At 33.6% G+C, this 17015-nt stretch overlaps 1 non-coding gene across 1 annotated transcript; it reads left to right on the top strand.

Annotated features, from left to right (window-relative positions):
- The first annotated feature begins 1921 nt into the window (after positions 1 to 1921).
- LOC124108868 (U2 spliceosomal RNA) lies at positions 1922 to 2112 on the top strand. Its single transcript, XR_006856801.1, has one exon. It is a non-coding gene; the product is annotated as a U2 spliceosomal RNA (small nuclear RNA).
- Positions 2113 to 17015: the final 14903 nt, after the last annotated feature.

Below are 17015 nucleotides of genomic sequence, written 5' to 3'. Positions count from 1 at the left end.
ATTAATTTGACTACCTCACTAGCATGCAAATTATACAAATTACTCATATATAAATGCAATATCAAGGATAAGCAAGGTCTCCAGTGAATGTAGCATCTAAGTTTTTAGTTCCACGTGAGGACACAGCTAAACCTTGGGGATTTACCAGGAGTGCAAAATTCATCATGCTAGTGGAGCAGCCCTGAGAGATCTGTTTTTTATTCCACTTTAAGTGAGAGTCTGAGGAGAGCAGAATGTCTCTGCTGAAAAACCTTTTTTCACTGCATAACCAGAGCCACACATTTGGACAATGGGGTTCTTGCTCCATAAGTCAATATACTTGAGAGTTCCTCAGCCAGGCCTGGCCATGGCCTACCATGCACATGGTGACTCTCCCATTTACCAAAGCATCTTTCTTTCCAATATGGGTTCAATATAAGAGTTCTTTAAATTGAAAAATACTAAGAATTCAAATTTCCCAGGAGTTTAAGCATTCCTCCAAAAAAAAAAAAATAAATAAATAAATAAGTCAACCCCAGATCTTCAATCAGGGAATAATGGGCTTGATTATTATTTAAGATAGGGATCTCTGAAATCAGAATTTTTTTCCCTTGAAGTGTAAATAACAAAGCATGAAGCATTATATTACTCAGGGGCAAAAATAGAAAAGATACAGCCATAGGTGCTGTCACTGATTCCCAGGAAGGGGATGGGACGTGTTAGAGATTTGTAGAAGAAAAGTTGAATAGTAGCCCCAGTAGTGTCTCAAAACTAATTTATCAAGTTTCTTAGAAAATTGGGGAGGTAGGGTACCAGGGATTCAGAAATTTTATAGCATATTGGATATATATGTGTCTTAGCATCAGACAATTTGACGTTAAACCTCATTTACTATTTATTAGCTGTGTCCTCGTAACAGAGGATCTGTGTATCGTTTTGCAGCTTGTGCACTGCCCAATTATCTTAGTGAGTGAGGAAACAGCCAGTGATCTTGTTAAGAGACACTCAGGTTGCTTCTTTTGAAAGTACGGAAGCCCTTTCTTCATTCCTGCAAAGATACTATGCACTATCTGATCTAATCTTTTGTGTTAACCTCTCTGAGTCTCAATGTCTTCATCATAATATTCACTCTGCAGGAGTGTGAAGATTATAGATAACTTGTGTAAAGAGTATCCAACAGTAAAAGCACTGATTAGAGGCTGTTAGTTTAATAAGAATCTAAGTGTTCAGCTGTGTGTGTGTGTGTGTGTGTGTGCGCGTGCGTGCGCATGCATGGGGGATTATACAATCATGTGATATCTTCTAGGAGATTACAAAATATTTGTGGATGGTAAAATTTAGACAGTAATCATACTAGGTGGAAAAAAAACAGAGTGTCCAAGGGGATTGAGTAAAACTACCTATCAGAGGCTGGGGCATTCTACTACACATTAAATATAACTTCTTACAGAAAGTTTTGAAAATTCTGTTTTGGAAAATGCACATTCATTATGATTTAATAATATAAAAAATAATCCAGGAAAAGAAGCCTGGAGTGCAGTAGCATGTTAACAGCAAAGAAGAAACACAGTGGAGGAAATTTTTGGAGTTAAAGAACTTGGTTTAGACCTTTGGTCTGCTCTGCCAGCTTCATGTTTTTTAACAAATTATTCTCTGAGCTCCCACTTCCTCAGTAAAAGTGTCTTATATAATAGAACCCATTGCATGCTTTTCCTGTAAGAATTAAATGACATTATGAGTTTTATAACTATAAATATCTATATATGCATTCCATGTGCCCTGTATGTTTTTAAACAGTTTATTGCCAATATACTGAGGTTAGGCTAGTTTTTCTGTAGCTGAAGATTTGAACAAAGAACTATTCAGGCTAGGAATTGCCTGTAAGAGAAACTGATAAAACATCATTTGGGTGCTAATTTGTTGATTGTAAAAGTGCATGGTGATTGCTTCTTGGTCTTTCCACTAAGATCAAGGGTAGTATCTGTTCTTATCAGTTTAATATCTGATACGTCCTCCATGTGAGAACAATATATTTAGTGGATTTTTGGATCAGGGGGATGGAATAGGAGCTTGCTAGATTCACTCCACTCATCGACCTGGTATTGCAGTACTTCCAGGAATGGTGTACCCCCATCCTGTTTTCCGGTTGTTGAAAGCAGGTTCATGGGCTAGGGCTGGGGCTCAGTAGCAGAGTGCTTGTCTAGCACATGTGAGGCATTGGGTTTGATTCTCAGCACCATATAAAAATGAATATATAAAATAAAGTTGCATCTACATGATGAAAAGATGAAAGGTAATTCCTGTTCTAGTTTCCATTTCAATCTTTTCTACTTGTGTGAAGGAAATTTTAGCTTGAGATCCCTCTGGCTATATTTTCAACATTTTAATTATATAAGCATTCCTTCAAACATCTTAGGAAGAACTGTTTTTGTGAAATTTTTTCTGCAAATATATGTAGAAACATTATGAAAGTGTAATATTTAAAATTTCTAACCTACTTTTTTGGGAAAAAAAAGTTATCTTCTTCGCATGTGATTAGGAAAGAGCTTTAGCATATATTTGTATGCAAAGGATTTTGTCTTTTATTATATTTTGATGAGAAGTTTTTAGAACAATTATTAATGCATTAATTCATAATTTTCCATTGCTTTTTTTAAAATTTCAAATATCTCACCAACCACTTTGTAATTTCACCCTCAGCCATCTGTCAAGCTAGGTACTTTCAGCACTTTTTTTTATATGTGTCCCACTTTGCAAGTCTCAGCGTTTTTTCTGACTTTGTTTTCTATAGACACCAAATTCAAATAACTAAATGTGTGAAAATTACATACGTTTGAACAAATATAAATATCACAGAAAAAATACATACTCTTATTACTTGAGAAATAGTGCTTTTTAAACTGCATTTAGTTGAATGCTGCCTTCTGGAAAAAGCCATCTTAATATTTCTGTTTTGTTTAATGGAATAATTTGATGCCTGTAAATGAAAACTCCTAAGAGTTTTTTGATGTCTGGTTATTCCCAAATGTCTGGTTATTCCCAACCATAGTAAAAAAAATGTTTTCTGTAACCACTGCTGATTGGTCAGTTCCACAAACATTGGTTCAGACAATGAACAGGATAAAATTCTTGTTACTCATGTCTACACGGTGAACACAAGAGGAATAACTCATATTCAAAGAGATTGTGTATATGACAGAGAAAGCCTGCTAACATTTACTAAGCACTGTGAAAGACTGAAAAGTGTCCCTGCCCCATCAAATATGCTCACAGCTTAATGCCTCCAACCTGTGTTACTTTATTGGAAAAATGGTCTGTAAAGAGTTTATCAAATTAAGAATTTTGAGAAGCATTATCTGGGTGGACCTTATACTATCATAAGTGTCCTTATAAGAGAGAAACATACACACACACACACACACAAACACACAAACACACAATACACACACACAGAGAGAAGGGCAGAAAGCTTTGTGAAGATGAAGACAGACTAGAATGATGTGGACAAAAGCAGAAAATACCCATAGTCATCAGAAGCTGGAAGATGCCAGATGTGTGTTCTCCCTGACAGAATCCAACGATAACATGGCCAGTGAAATTGATATTGAACTTCTGGTCTCCAGAACTGTGAGAAAGTAACTTCTATTGTTTTAAGCTACCGAATTTGTGATAATATGTTAAGGCAATTGCAGAAGACTAATTTAGGAACCTAAACTATAAATTATGCCTGCAGTATAAATGGGTAGCAGGTGTTTATGTTAAATTGTCCCATGTATACCTGAGGGGTATCTGTACTGTGAGGAATGTTATCTTTTTCTGTTTTTAAGAGGCTACTATGACTTGCTCAAGGTCCCCTAACTATAGAGCAGAAGGGTAAAGATAGAGGGCTTGTCTACTTGGTCCCAAAGCTGATGGTGTATTGACCTATTCAAGTACTGCCTACCAATGTATCATTCCTTCAAACACCACCCAAAACACTGATGGCCTCCCATTAGTGATGGGAGCAGCAGCTGAAGGAACAAAGGACTATTTCCTTACATAAAACTTTAGTTGTTGTTTGCTATGGAGAAAATGGTCTTGTATATGTCTACTCTTTTTCCTACCATTGTTATTTTCACACCAATTTGACCAGAAGAAAAAAAAAATGGAGCAACCTATTAGGTAGGCTTTAAAATTGGTTGTGATAAAAACCAACAATTTAAAAAAATTAACAAAAAATACTTTTATGTTTTATGAGTAGGATTTCTAAAGTCTTGAAGAGACTCAAAAGTGTTGATTTCCAGAAAATTTCAGCTTTGCTCATGAGAATAAGTCTGAGAAACTGTGTATTTCAAAAATGTGGTCAATATTTGTTTTATATTGTCTAAGCAAAGCCAATCAGTATGAAAACATAAGGAAATATATGCAGGTAAAAATACACTTGTCATACAAAGGCCACATATAGGCATTTAAGTTTCAAATGGCTTCTGGTTTTAACTTAAACTGATAGAAGTGTATACTAATTTTTTCTTTCTCAATTCCCTTTTATTTTATCTGTAATATTCTAACAAAATATATTCAAACCTGCATCTGATGTTGTTACAAGTATCTCTTTCAAATTTGGTTCAGGGCTAAGACTTTGCTAAATTGCAAATCAGTCCCACAAACTTAACTTTCCCTGCTCACAGGTCTTCCTTCCTTCAGTTTCAACCTGATTTCCAAATCAAGATAGATTTGAGGGAGAAAGTAGTATTCATTGGCATTTAAAGAATAATATTTAGCATATCCAGAGAGAATTAGTAGGTAATGCACACCTGGTTCAGTTAGTTCTGCAACAATGACTACAGAGGATTTTTTTTTTATTATAGGCAAGATGAAAAATATTCATTGAAATAGAAGGTACCTTTTTAAGAGAATGTAAAGAAAAAATGTTTTATTATGTAAAATTTATGTTTTATATAGTTTTATTCACATGAATATAAATTTATTCGTGAGTTCATAGTTCCTTCTTATTCAGAAAACAGCAATTTTCCTTACCTACCAAATTAAGTCATACTCTTTTTTTTTTTTAGATGAGGATGGACCCTCCGTTCTTCTTGTGCTGCACATACTGAATCTTCCCTGAGTCCTATCACTTTTCATGTTCTGTTGAGATATTGTTTCTTCATTTCATGACCTGAATTGTTATTTCATACAGTTCTTTGATATAGAACCTCTAACTATTCAAAGTTAGTTTGTGTATAGCCTTTGGGATGGTTTGCCTCATCCTCTGTGCACAAAGCATGTGCCTGCTTTGCTTTGGAACTCAGGAATGTCTTTGTCAGTCTGTGTGGCTTGGCAGCTTTGGCTCTTTCTGGAAACTTCCTGGCCTACTCTATCAGTGTACTTTGCTATGCTGCTGCAATAGCAATGGTAGAGTATTTTCCTTCTGGCAGAAAAAGTTACTTTTTAACTAAAACTGGATTCTACTATGACACTGCATGGCACTTGCTAACTTTACTGTGGTGGCAATATCTTTTAACTATAAGGAACAACTTTCTCATACAGTAAAATGCACAAATCTTCTGTGGGTACAGCTTGACTAATGTTGATGTCAAGCTATGGAATATTTCCTCATCTAATAAAGGTCTCTCATGGCCCTTTTCTATCAATCTACCACCTGCAATGAGCAATCAGTGTTTTGGTTCTTATCAATCAATTAGCATTGCCTGGGGTTGGCCTACATATAAATGGAATCATAGATCATATGTTATAAGTACCTTATTCATGTATCCTGCATCCTTTGTGCCTGGTGTCTTTGGCTCAGTAGAACAATTCTGACATTTATACATGTGTTTTCACTCATAAATAGTCGATTTTGATAATAGATGCGTAGTTTTCGATTCCATAAATATGTCACACAATCTATATAGTCTTCTACTGCTGGATTTTGATTAGTTCCAGTTTGGGGCTATTATGACTAAAATTTCTTTAAACGTTCTTGTACAGGATATATTTTCTTGTAATAAATTAAAAAATGGAATCACTATGAAAAAAGTGAGTATTTATTTAACTCAATATCTTAAGAACAGTTATTAAAGTATTTTAAGACCACTCCTATACAGGCATATTATTTCAGAGTCTTGTAATAACCCATAATCAACAATTAGATTTCATTTCCAAATTCAAAAGCCTGAATGTTTTATTTATTCATGGAGAAACAAAACAAGGCTTTTTGTGTGACTAACCCCAGAATCTCATGTTTCTTTGAAACATATGGACCACAAGCAGGCACACTCTTATTTAGTGGAAGGGAATGTACTCAAGTTTTTCTTCAGATGGGACAGACTATGTATTGTAATATGTATTCTCAATGGGTTAAAAACTGGTTTTAAAGGAAATGGTAATTTGCAGTCCCACCAGCAATGTACAAGTGTACCCTTTTATACACAATGGAGTATTACTCTGCATTAAAAAATGACAAAATCATAGAATTTGCAGGGAAATGGATGGCATTAGAGCAGATTATGCTAAGTGAAGCTAGCCAATCCCTAAAAAACAAATGCCAAATGTCTTCTTTGATATAAGGAGAGTAACTAAGAACAGAGTAGGGACGAAGAGCATGAGAAGAAGATTAACATTAAACAGAGATGAGAGGTGGGAGGGAAAGGGAGAGAAAAGGGAAATTGCATGGAAATGGAAGGAGACCCTCAGGGTTATACAAAAGAACATACAAGAGGAAATGAGGGGAAAGGGAAAAATAATACAAGGGGGAGAAATGAATGACAGTAGAGGGGGTAGAGAGAGAAGAGGGGAGGGGAGGGGAGGGGGGATAGTAGAGGATAGGAAAGGTAGCAGAACACAACAGACACTAGTATGGCAATATGTAAATCAATGGATGTGTAACTGATGTGATTCTGCAATCTGTGTATGGGCTAAAAATGGGAGTTCATAACCCACTTGAAGCAAAGTGTGAAATATGATATATCAAGAACTATGTAATGTTTTGAACAACCAACAATAAAAAAATAAAAAAAATAAAAATAAAGGAAATGGTAAAAACAAACAAAAAAACCCAAATAAACAAAACCATAAACAACAAAAAACCAAACTAACCACTAACCTTATTCTAAGTATAAAGCATGAATGTACATATAGCACTTAAACAAAAATAGTATATCTATGATATTCCAATTTTATCAGAGCTAATATTAGGAACAAAACACCAATGATGGATTCTTGTAGGGGGGAAAATACTGAAAATATGGTTGAGAAATCTGCTTTAGTAGTTTAATATAATTTATCAGAAAAGTCTTTGTACTGATATTTATATGGATTATTCAGTGACTAGGTCCTTTTCTTTTATACCTCACATCTAAGGCTATTCACAAATTTGCACTGTAAGAAATCTGACCCGTGGATAGGGTCCTTTCCTATAGTGCCATGAGATGGTGTCACCTCTAGCCTCTTCTATGCCTTATTTGGTCTCTCTCTGGAATGATAAAATGAGAGAAAAATGAACTATGTGTCTACAATTGATACCCTGGTGTTATAGGCTTCTCCCACCAAGTGTATTCTTGATTAAACCATGAGATACAGTACTATTTAGACACTTTTTTATATAAATGTCTAAGCCTTTATCACATACTATCATGTACTCCATGTAAAACAATCTACATTGATATGATTGTTACACTGTTAACAATCTTCTTTCCCAAGTACCTGTATAAAAATTTTTATCTCATGCAACAAATAAGAGGCTCAGAAAAATATAACCGGATTAACAGATTGGTTATATTATAGCCTTTGAAAAAAGGAGAGAAGTGACTCTGGGGACATGTGGATCTAGTAACCTTTGTAGATGGAGTACTTTGAGGTTTGACATAGACTTATATACTTCCCTCTTATATACTGATTATGGGTTAGATCTGGACTATCTCAGCAAAAGTGCGTGTGTTGAAAGTTTGACCCCCAATGTTCAGAGGTGGGACTTTTGAAAATGAATAGGTTTCTGATGTCATCAGTGGATTAATCCAGAAAATAGATTAATCCATTGATAGCTTTATGGACTATTGCTTGGTAACTGTATGCAGGTGGGGCATAGCTAGAGGAAGTAAGTCATTGAGGACTATATCTGTCCCTGGCTCCTTCCCCTCTGTCTTTCTACTTCCCAGTTGCCATGGACTATGCTGTTTCATCTTCTGCACACTTCTGCCATGATATTCTGCCTCTTTCAGGCCCAGAGCAATAGGGCCAGTTGCTTATGGGCTGAGACATCTGAAAATGTGAGCAAAAAGTAAAATTTTCCCCTTCTTCTTTTTCCTTGTCAAGTTTTTTTTTGGTCACAGCAATGAAAAGCTGACTAACACACACATGAATGGTTGGGATATTTAAGGGAGCACTGTGCTCCTAGGAGCTGAAATGTAAGTGGTACAGCCTTGGGAATCACAGCAATGAAAAAGCTGGAAGATGGCCCAGAGCATTAGTAACACATGCCATATAATTTTGAATGGCCCATGTAGCAGAAGACAATAAAGATCTTGTGTGGTCCACGGCATATATTTCTGTTGTTTTACTTCAAGTTTTCCAAAGTTACTAATAGGAAGTATTACATGACTCTAAGGAAACAAAAGGGCCTGTTTCAAATGAGTAAGATTGAATTTCTCACTGAACATTTAGGAGAGAAGAAATATAAGGAAGCTGTCAAAACTGAATTGAACTCAGTCTGGAACATAGGGAAATAGTGTTCATTCACTCAAGTGCTGAGAATCAAATTTGTACGTATTTTACTTTTAATAGCAACTGACTCTGTTAGACTTTGATCATGCTCACTTAAATAGAGTATTCGTCATTCTGTTTCATTTTACCTTTTTTTTTCCACTTCTACATTTACTTATTGTTGTGTTCTACTAGTTTAAACTCCATGAAGGAGGAGGTTTTGCCTTTCTTATTCACTGCCGCATATGATAGTTCTTGGCATAATGCATGTTCTCAGTAAATATGTATTGACTGAGTGAATAGGTTTTAGAAATTCTCATGGTTAAAAATAGGAGAAGTTATAAAGATGTCCAGATATTTAATCTTGAAGTATTGACAAGATGAAACTTTCTAAGAAATGAAAAACATTTTCTGGATTTGTTAGGAACAAATGTCTCCATTTTATGTTTGTTTTAATATTCTTTTCAATTTATCTAGGATCTTCACTTTCCCTTTATGGCTTTTATTGTTCAGCAGACGATCCCCTGGGACATATACGGTGGTTGGAAAAGTGCATGATTTTATTAGTTCACACTGCTTATTTGACAATCTTAGATTTTTGGTCAATATGAACTAACCTTATTACACACCACTTTCAATGGTATTAATATATAGCTATTTTAAAACACACATTTATTTTATCTCCTCATATTTATCATTTTCAAGATATCATTTTACATGATGGGTATCTAATATAATTTACTTTCATATTTTATTTGGTGTATTTACAATGATAACAGCCTTACATTCTAAATATAATTTGAAATGAAGAATTCATGCTAAGGGGGTTGCTATGGTCTGGTCTTTCAAATGTGTGTGTTGAGATTCTGCTGGCAAGGTGATGGTGGGAGGTAGGACTTTTGAGAAGTGATTAGGTCATAAGGGTGGGACTCTTGTCAATGGAATTAGTGCCCTGTAACAGAGGCCCTCAGGGAGCTTGCGTGTTCCTTGCACCGTGTGAGGATTCAGTGAGAAGGCAGTCTGTGAGGAAGCAGGCCTCACCAGACAGCCATGCTTTTTTTCTTTACCATGAAATCTCCCAAGTTAATTATCTTGGGACAAATTCTTGTTATTAGTTATCTGATGCTTAACAACAAATCTTTCAAAGATTAGTGCTTTAGTAGTAATAACTTATTCGCTCTCACGGTTTCTCTAGGTCATGGATTTCAAAGTACTTTGGGAAGTTTTGACTCAGGGTCTCTCCTGAGGTTGCAGTCAGATACTGGTTGATACTACACCCACCTGAAAATCTGATTGGAACAGAAGTGGTGCATGCCATCACAAAGCTGGCATATCATTTTTTTTTTGGCTCTTATCAAGAGGATTCAGCTCCATTGTACTTGTGCCTGTCTGTGAGGCCACCTGAATGGCTTCCTAGCATGGAGGGATTCCCCCAGAGAAAGTACTATTAAAGAACAAAGCATAAGCTGCGATGGCTTTTTATGACGTAGCTTTGGATTTCATACTTTCGCCATATGTTGGTCACACATATCCATCTTGATTCCATGTGAGAGGGGATCAGGCAAGACTCTTGATGCAAAGAGGCAATAATCCAGGCGTCCATCTTGTGGACTGACTTTCATGCTGATTATAATTAACACTCTAATGGGAATTAGCAAGAGAGAAAGCTGAAAGGGATTTTTCTGGGTTGTGACTTCTAGCATTATTCACTTCTTTATTAGATTTTCTTTTTCTGCTTTCTGAATTGATGATAAAAATGTGCAACATCCAGTCCCAAATTATTCCAGTAAGGATGAAAATATGTTTTCCAGTAGACATTGAAGGAAATTCTAGTAGTATATTTATTTTTTTTAATTTTCTCTTTGAAAATATTAATAAAAATGACCTGTTTTCAAAATCATACCACATTTGCTTTCTGTATTTTGTTTTCTTTCTCTTAGGCTATTATTTTCTGTCTTCTTCACTTTCCTCAAATCTTAAATGCACTCTTCCAATCCCACTGTCAGATGATGACTTTGCTTCTCAGGTGTTTCCAGTCAGACTCACTTCTATAAGACTGAACTCACATTTCTACATCTATATCTTATGTTCTTCTATTCTGCTCTTAGGACATTTTTCTGTGCTTTTAGCCCCTATCAACCCTTTTTCTATGTACCAGAATGCATCCCCTCTTACTAACTTGAGATTATTCCACACTTTCCTTTATTTTAATTTTCTTTACTCAGTTTTTCTTTTTTTAATTTTAATTTTCCTTCTTATTGGCTTATTCCAATGATTCTATAAATATACTATTACAGTACTTATTTTGGTGAAATTATCATAAATCTCCATGTTATAACTGAAAAGCAAAAATATGCCCAAGTTTTGCATGCCCTTTGTGTTGGTGATAGGTAAGATGTATAGAAATTTCAGTTTGAGGTTTCCCAGATATTCTGATTGTCAGTTTTAGGGTAGATAGTATATACACAGTATAAATAATATATGTTCCATACATATATTTATTTATGCTATATTTTTATATATTTGTTTTGATATAGATTTATTTCTTTATGTTAACTCTTCTAATTTAGACACTTCCAGTCACAAAGCATTGAGATAGATTAGGAAAAATGATAAGAACACTTCATGATATTTTTATAAAGGGAGAGCAAGTATAAAAATAGAACATTTGATCAATATAAAATGCAAGAATTTACAATGGGGGAGAGTGATAAGGCCATCCTCTGCAATAGGGATAAGTGAATTCCAGTAAGGTTTTATCATTATTTAAAAACTGATTCAGTATCTATATAATATATATTTTGTATAAGCTCTGTCATTATAATTCATTCTGCAATTGGTATAGTTTGTTCTTTAATGTATACTTCTGCTAGTCTCTGTATGGGCATTGTTCTTAAAATGTCAAAGTATTCTACTCTTGGTAACTAATTAGACCATCTATTTGGGATTAGTTGATGGCAAAGTAACATCATTAATAATATTTTTGAGTTTATGGGGCTGAAATAAATCAGTGCTCTTAATGGAAAGTATCCAGTTAATATATAGGATAGAAAGTAAAATCCAATATTCATTTGTTTCATTTTCATTGCAAGTGCAATCATAATAATTATTATTGCTTCATATAATATATAGAAATGCTAAATTTTTCAGTAGTGAACGTTTGATTAAAATTATTTGAAATAAAATAAATATTAAAATATAACACTTTGGTATTTCAGACTTTTCAAAATAGGTGAAATTGGCTAAGAACTAGTAATAATGGTAATAACTTATAGCTTGTACCTACTGTTAAGGCAGTGGACAGTGAGTTGAAAAATAGTTTAATAAAAATTGAGCTGATTTCATTATGTAATTAATATTACATATTATTTATGGAATAATGAGATTTCAGTGGATAATTCAGAGTCTATTTGATTTGGAGCACCATATATATGGTGGAAAATAATTTTAGGAATAGTAATTTCTAACATTGAATTTGATTGATAATTTCAAGTTTAAATAATATATATCAGTTACTATTATTAGAACTTCTAAACAGCATTCTGAGAGTCAATGTAGAATGCAACATGTAATGTTTGGTAAACATTTTGTGTTTAAAAAATATTATAATAAATAAAAATGATGTCATGTTCTCCAAACATTGTAACAAAGTTATTATATGGGGTAAAAGAATTTAAACGCTATTATAATAGCTAAAGAGAGGTTTATGTAAATAGAAGTATTAAGTAATTATCCCATAACCATAATTAGTTCAATTGTAATATGAGGCTACCTAATTTTAACCTTTCTGTCTTTTTAAAATTCATTTGTAGGCTAAGTCTGTGACTTATAGAATAATAGAAATTGTTGTTTTTTATTTTAAATTTATTTGTTTATTCTAATTATACATGACAGCAGAATACATTTCAATTCATAGTACACATATAGAGCACAATTTTTCATTTCTCTGATTGTACACAAAGTAGAGTCATACCATTCATTTCTTCTACATATACTTAAGGTATAATAAATATCACACAGAGCTTGATATCCTGGGAAATCTAAGGTAGTGCTAGTTAGAACAAAATATTGGGTTAAAATCATAACAATTTCATTGCTACTAGGAAGGATTTTGATAAAAATTGTAAATGAAATAGCTCTTTATGTCCAAATTCAAATTCATATAAATTTTACTTTTCTGTAATGTAATAATTCTAACAGTGCATGAAATTACTAATATAGAAACTAAAAAATAGGAAATGGTCATGATCCGTTAGATTAATTATTCTTTGCTGCGATTAAACCAAAACTAATAGATTCAGAGTTAGTTCCACTAATTAATATGAGAATGACAGAATTATTATCAATATATTTTATGTAAATAGATTGCAAACTAAAATAATCTAGAGTAAAATTTATTTGAGATAAAAAGCATGTAATTGAGGAATTTTTTGAATAGTGGTTTTATACAATATTTGAAATCTATTTTTATAATGGTAATATTGAGGAATAAAGGCCATTGGAATTAGTGTATGGTGTTGTATAATAATTCTTTGTCATAATGTAAACATTTAGGGTGTTATCAATATATTTTTGTTGTAATATTTGTTTTTGACTTCTTCCTTGTGGACTAAGGATGTGCAAGTGATAGTTATTTCAGCCGCTGAAAGATAAAACTGTTAAGTAATGACACTACTAAGAGATATAGTGGTTTAGAAATTTAATACATGCTAGTGATCAACCTCTGTCAAATTCTGGTATAGGGCTACATGCGAGTGAAACCTCTAAAATACCCTGTAATGAAAATGTGTCTAGCACATTGGGGATGATTATTTCACACCTAGCTCTCTGAACAACTGATCTGTGGTGAACTGTGAAAGTGTCCTCTCAAACAGAATTTCTTCACTATTAGCATGCTATTAGCTTATCATTTAATAAATAGTCCGAGTATTAATAGGGGTAATGAATTAAATGGAGTCTTCAGTGGTGTAGATAAGGCTCCTCTAAGTAGACAGGGATTTAGCTTTATTATACAGTAAGCATGTGTGTGGCGGGTCATTATGCTATCTGTAAATATAAGCTCCTAACGAAATAATGACATATGATTGAATTCAGGCAACCTTGAGCTCTGAAATCATATGAAACAGTAGGATAACAAACATGATGAACTGTTTGGTAATGGGGCTAATACAGCCCCTCTGGCTAGGTGAACTAACAGGTGACAAACCATAATATTTGTTGTAAACCACATTGCTAAGAGTATTTGGTAAATGGATCATACAGGAGTGATGATGATTTCAAAGATAGGCAGAACTAATAAATTTTGCTTGGGATACAAAACACATTAATGTGGTTTCAGTTTATGGTAAAAATCAATAGTAACTGTTCTTTCTGTAGTAAGATGACTCTTATAATACAACAGAACAACCTGCTATGACTTTGAACCTAATAACTCCAGCCACTTGCTGCAGTGCTTGCCAACTCTCTCATAACATTAAGTGCCAATGAACTCTCTTACAGAACACCTTATATAGCTCTTTCTTTCCCTAGTAAAATCCCAATTTTTAAGAAATCTTTGATATACCAGAGACCACCACATCCTGTGTAAATGTCCTGGATTGTAATTCTATATTTTCTGTTATTCCCCAAACAAAACCTTATGCATAAAGTTCATGTCTATATTTTTGTTTCCAATTCCATATATTAAATAACATTTATATTTAGCTCTTTAGTATTACATATTATACATCTAATATCAACTATAAAATTAACTCATAAAACACAACACATATTTAAGAATAGAAGCATTACAAGTTATCTTACCTTCAATTATTTTAATTCTTACTGGTTCTTCCATTAAATAATTATAAATTATTTAATTATGGAGTAATAATGCATTGCTAACTAAAAACAATAATGATGAATTGGAATTATATATGCTATGAAGGTCTTACTTTTATTCAGACTTCATAACTCAAAGAATTATATCTATTAGAAATTGATAGCCACGTAGTAATCCTCATAAAATTACTCATCTACTAAACAATAACCTCATCAGAAGATGTGCACCATCAATGAGCTATTCCCATTATGTATTTAAAAATAGTTGCTATTACAGGGAAAGTGAGTCATAGCAGGGTAAAATTATGTTGTGGTATAGTAAATCCTGAAATCCCAATTGACAATATTGCTTAGACCATTTGTAAGGCAACTCAAGATTTTTTTCCTATATAATGTGTTAAAATATATGAAATTATTATTAAGTGTATATATATATAATATATATATATATATATATATATTATATATATATACACATATATATATCAGGATGTCTATCCAATCCAAATAAATGTTGATATTAAGGTGGAGCTCTACTTCCTACTAGATCAAAAAGGGAAATATTTAAGTCTTATTTTCTTGACAGTAATTTCTGTGGCAATTACAAAAAGAGATGATAATAAGGCAATAACTAACATAAATATAAGAAATGATGCCATATTGTTATGGAAAAGATGAATTTTATATAAACTAATTGCAGAAATAAAACTAATGATACCTAAAATCAACAAGTTCCTGCAAATAACACAAATAATAATTAATTCTATTGTGTCTGAAGGTGTTAGGTTGCCAGATGAGGGAAGAGTACATTGTTCACTCTATTTCTGCTTTGGCTACTTCCGATGATGCAAGTAATTGAATCATGGGGATGATAATCAAAAGTGTATTTGTATTAGCATGCTATATATGAATAATAATCATTAATAGTCATAATGAAATTCAGAATCCTACAGCCATGATGGAATTATTGTAAAGAAAATTATTACTGAGATACAGTTTATACACAGTTATAAATTGGAGCATCTCTCAATAAAAAACCTCATTGAGAAGATCAACTTGAGTTAGCAGGCAAAGGGCTGTCTCTACAATTCTAGTACCAATATCAAATCTATTACATGGTCACCCACTTTGTGATTTGTCAAGAATAATCAAGAGAAGATATATCTATGGAATATACCTGAGAATAACTTTTGGTCAGCAAATGTAAGGAGGAAAGATGATTCCTCCTTTTACCAAGTCAGAGGATTTAACTTACATACCAAACTGCAAATTACAAGTAACAGTGAAACTATGTCTGGGCTTCTTTTGCCTTTCCCCAGAGTAAATAAAAACCAATCATTACAGGGAGTTATCTGATCAGGTAAATGACACATATGAATAATATGTAATTATTACTACATATTGCAGAAAGAATGCCTTGAACCTCCTGTAGAATTTGAACTACTGCTAAGTATGCTTCATACAGATAAGACAAGTGGTAGTTCTAGGTTTAAATATATTTGTGGACATGGTGACAGGGAAGATATTAAAGTGATTCGTTGCATCAATTAATGGCATCCACAAATGGCTGAAACAATCCATATAACAACTTTTTATTTTTGAACTTTGATGTGGCCTATTGTTATTTTAATTGTTAACATTAGGAAGGTCTCAGCTAATATGATAGGGAAAATTAGAAACAAGATTGTTTCAAAATAAATGAGCTCCTGAGAATTGTTTTAAATTTACCTTATCACTGTTTTTTTTTTCCTTAGTGAGCCTAATTCTTAGATAAGGATTTTAATAATTTATTTAAGACAGATACCTGTAAAATATATCATGGCTTTTTGTAGAATCGCTCTTATTTCTTAAGTCCTTTCATCCTGTGAGACATCTTTGTATAAATAAAAAAAACAAACGCAATGTGTTTTGATCTGAATTTAGGTCTGAATTCAGGTCACATGGGATTTTTTTTTTTTTTTTTTTTGGACATGCTGGGAAGGGTCAGGAGTGTCCACCACTTAGCTTCATCCTCACACTTGTTTCATTTCCTATATTGAGAGAGAGTCTATATTGCCGAGGCTGACCTTGGGCTAGTGATTCTCCTGCCTCAGCTTCCTGAGTAGGAAAGATTATAGATGTGTGTTGCAGCACTCTGGCTGGGCACAAATAACAGGGAGGTCACGAGCCACTTATAGATTCAAGCAGGAACTAACTTTACTTTCGAACTCACACGAACACCACCCACGCGAACTCTAGGAACTCCGCAAGAGCTCAACGGGAACTCCAAGAGAACTCAACCATCACCATCCTAATGACTCACTGGCGCCACCTCTCAACCACTCCCCCTGGCAAAACGTCAGGCGCCATCCCGACTCCGCTGCGGCTCTCAACAGTGTGTCACTGTATCCATGGACTTTAATAGGCCAGAAGAAAACTTGAATAGCTTTACCTTTAGTATGTCTGGATGCAACAATAGAATCATAAACATCATTGTCCATTTGACTTCTAAAGTGAAAATTCAATATTAGCACCTAAGAAATCTGTTCAATGGATGAGAA

This window comes from Marmota monax, unplaced genomic scaffold, assembly GCF_021218885.2.
Source record: "Marmota monax isolate L192 unplaced genomic scaffold, Marmota_monax_Labrador192_F-V1.1 WCK01_AAM20220418_F8-fsc00033, whole genome shotgun sequence".
NCBI lineage: Eukaryota > Metazoa > Chordata > Mammalia > Rodentia > Sciuridae > Marmota > Marmota monax.
This window is presented reverse-complemented; position numbering and strand designations above follow the sequence as displayed.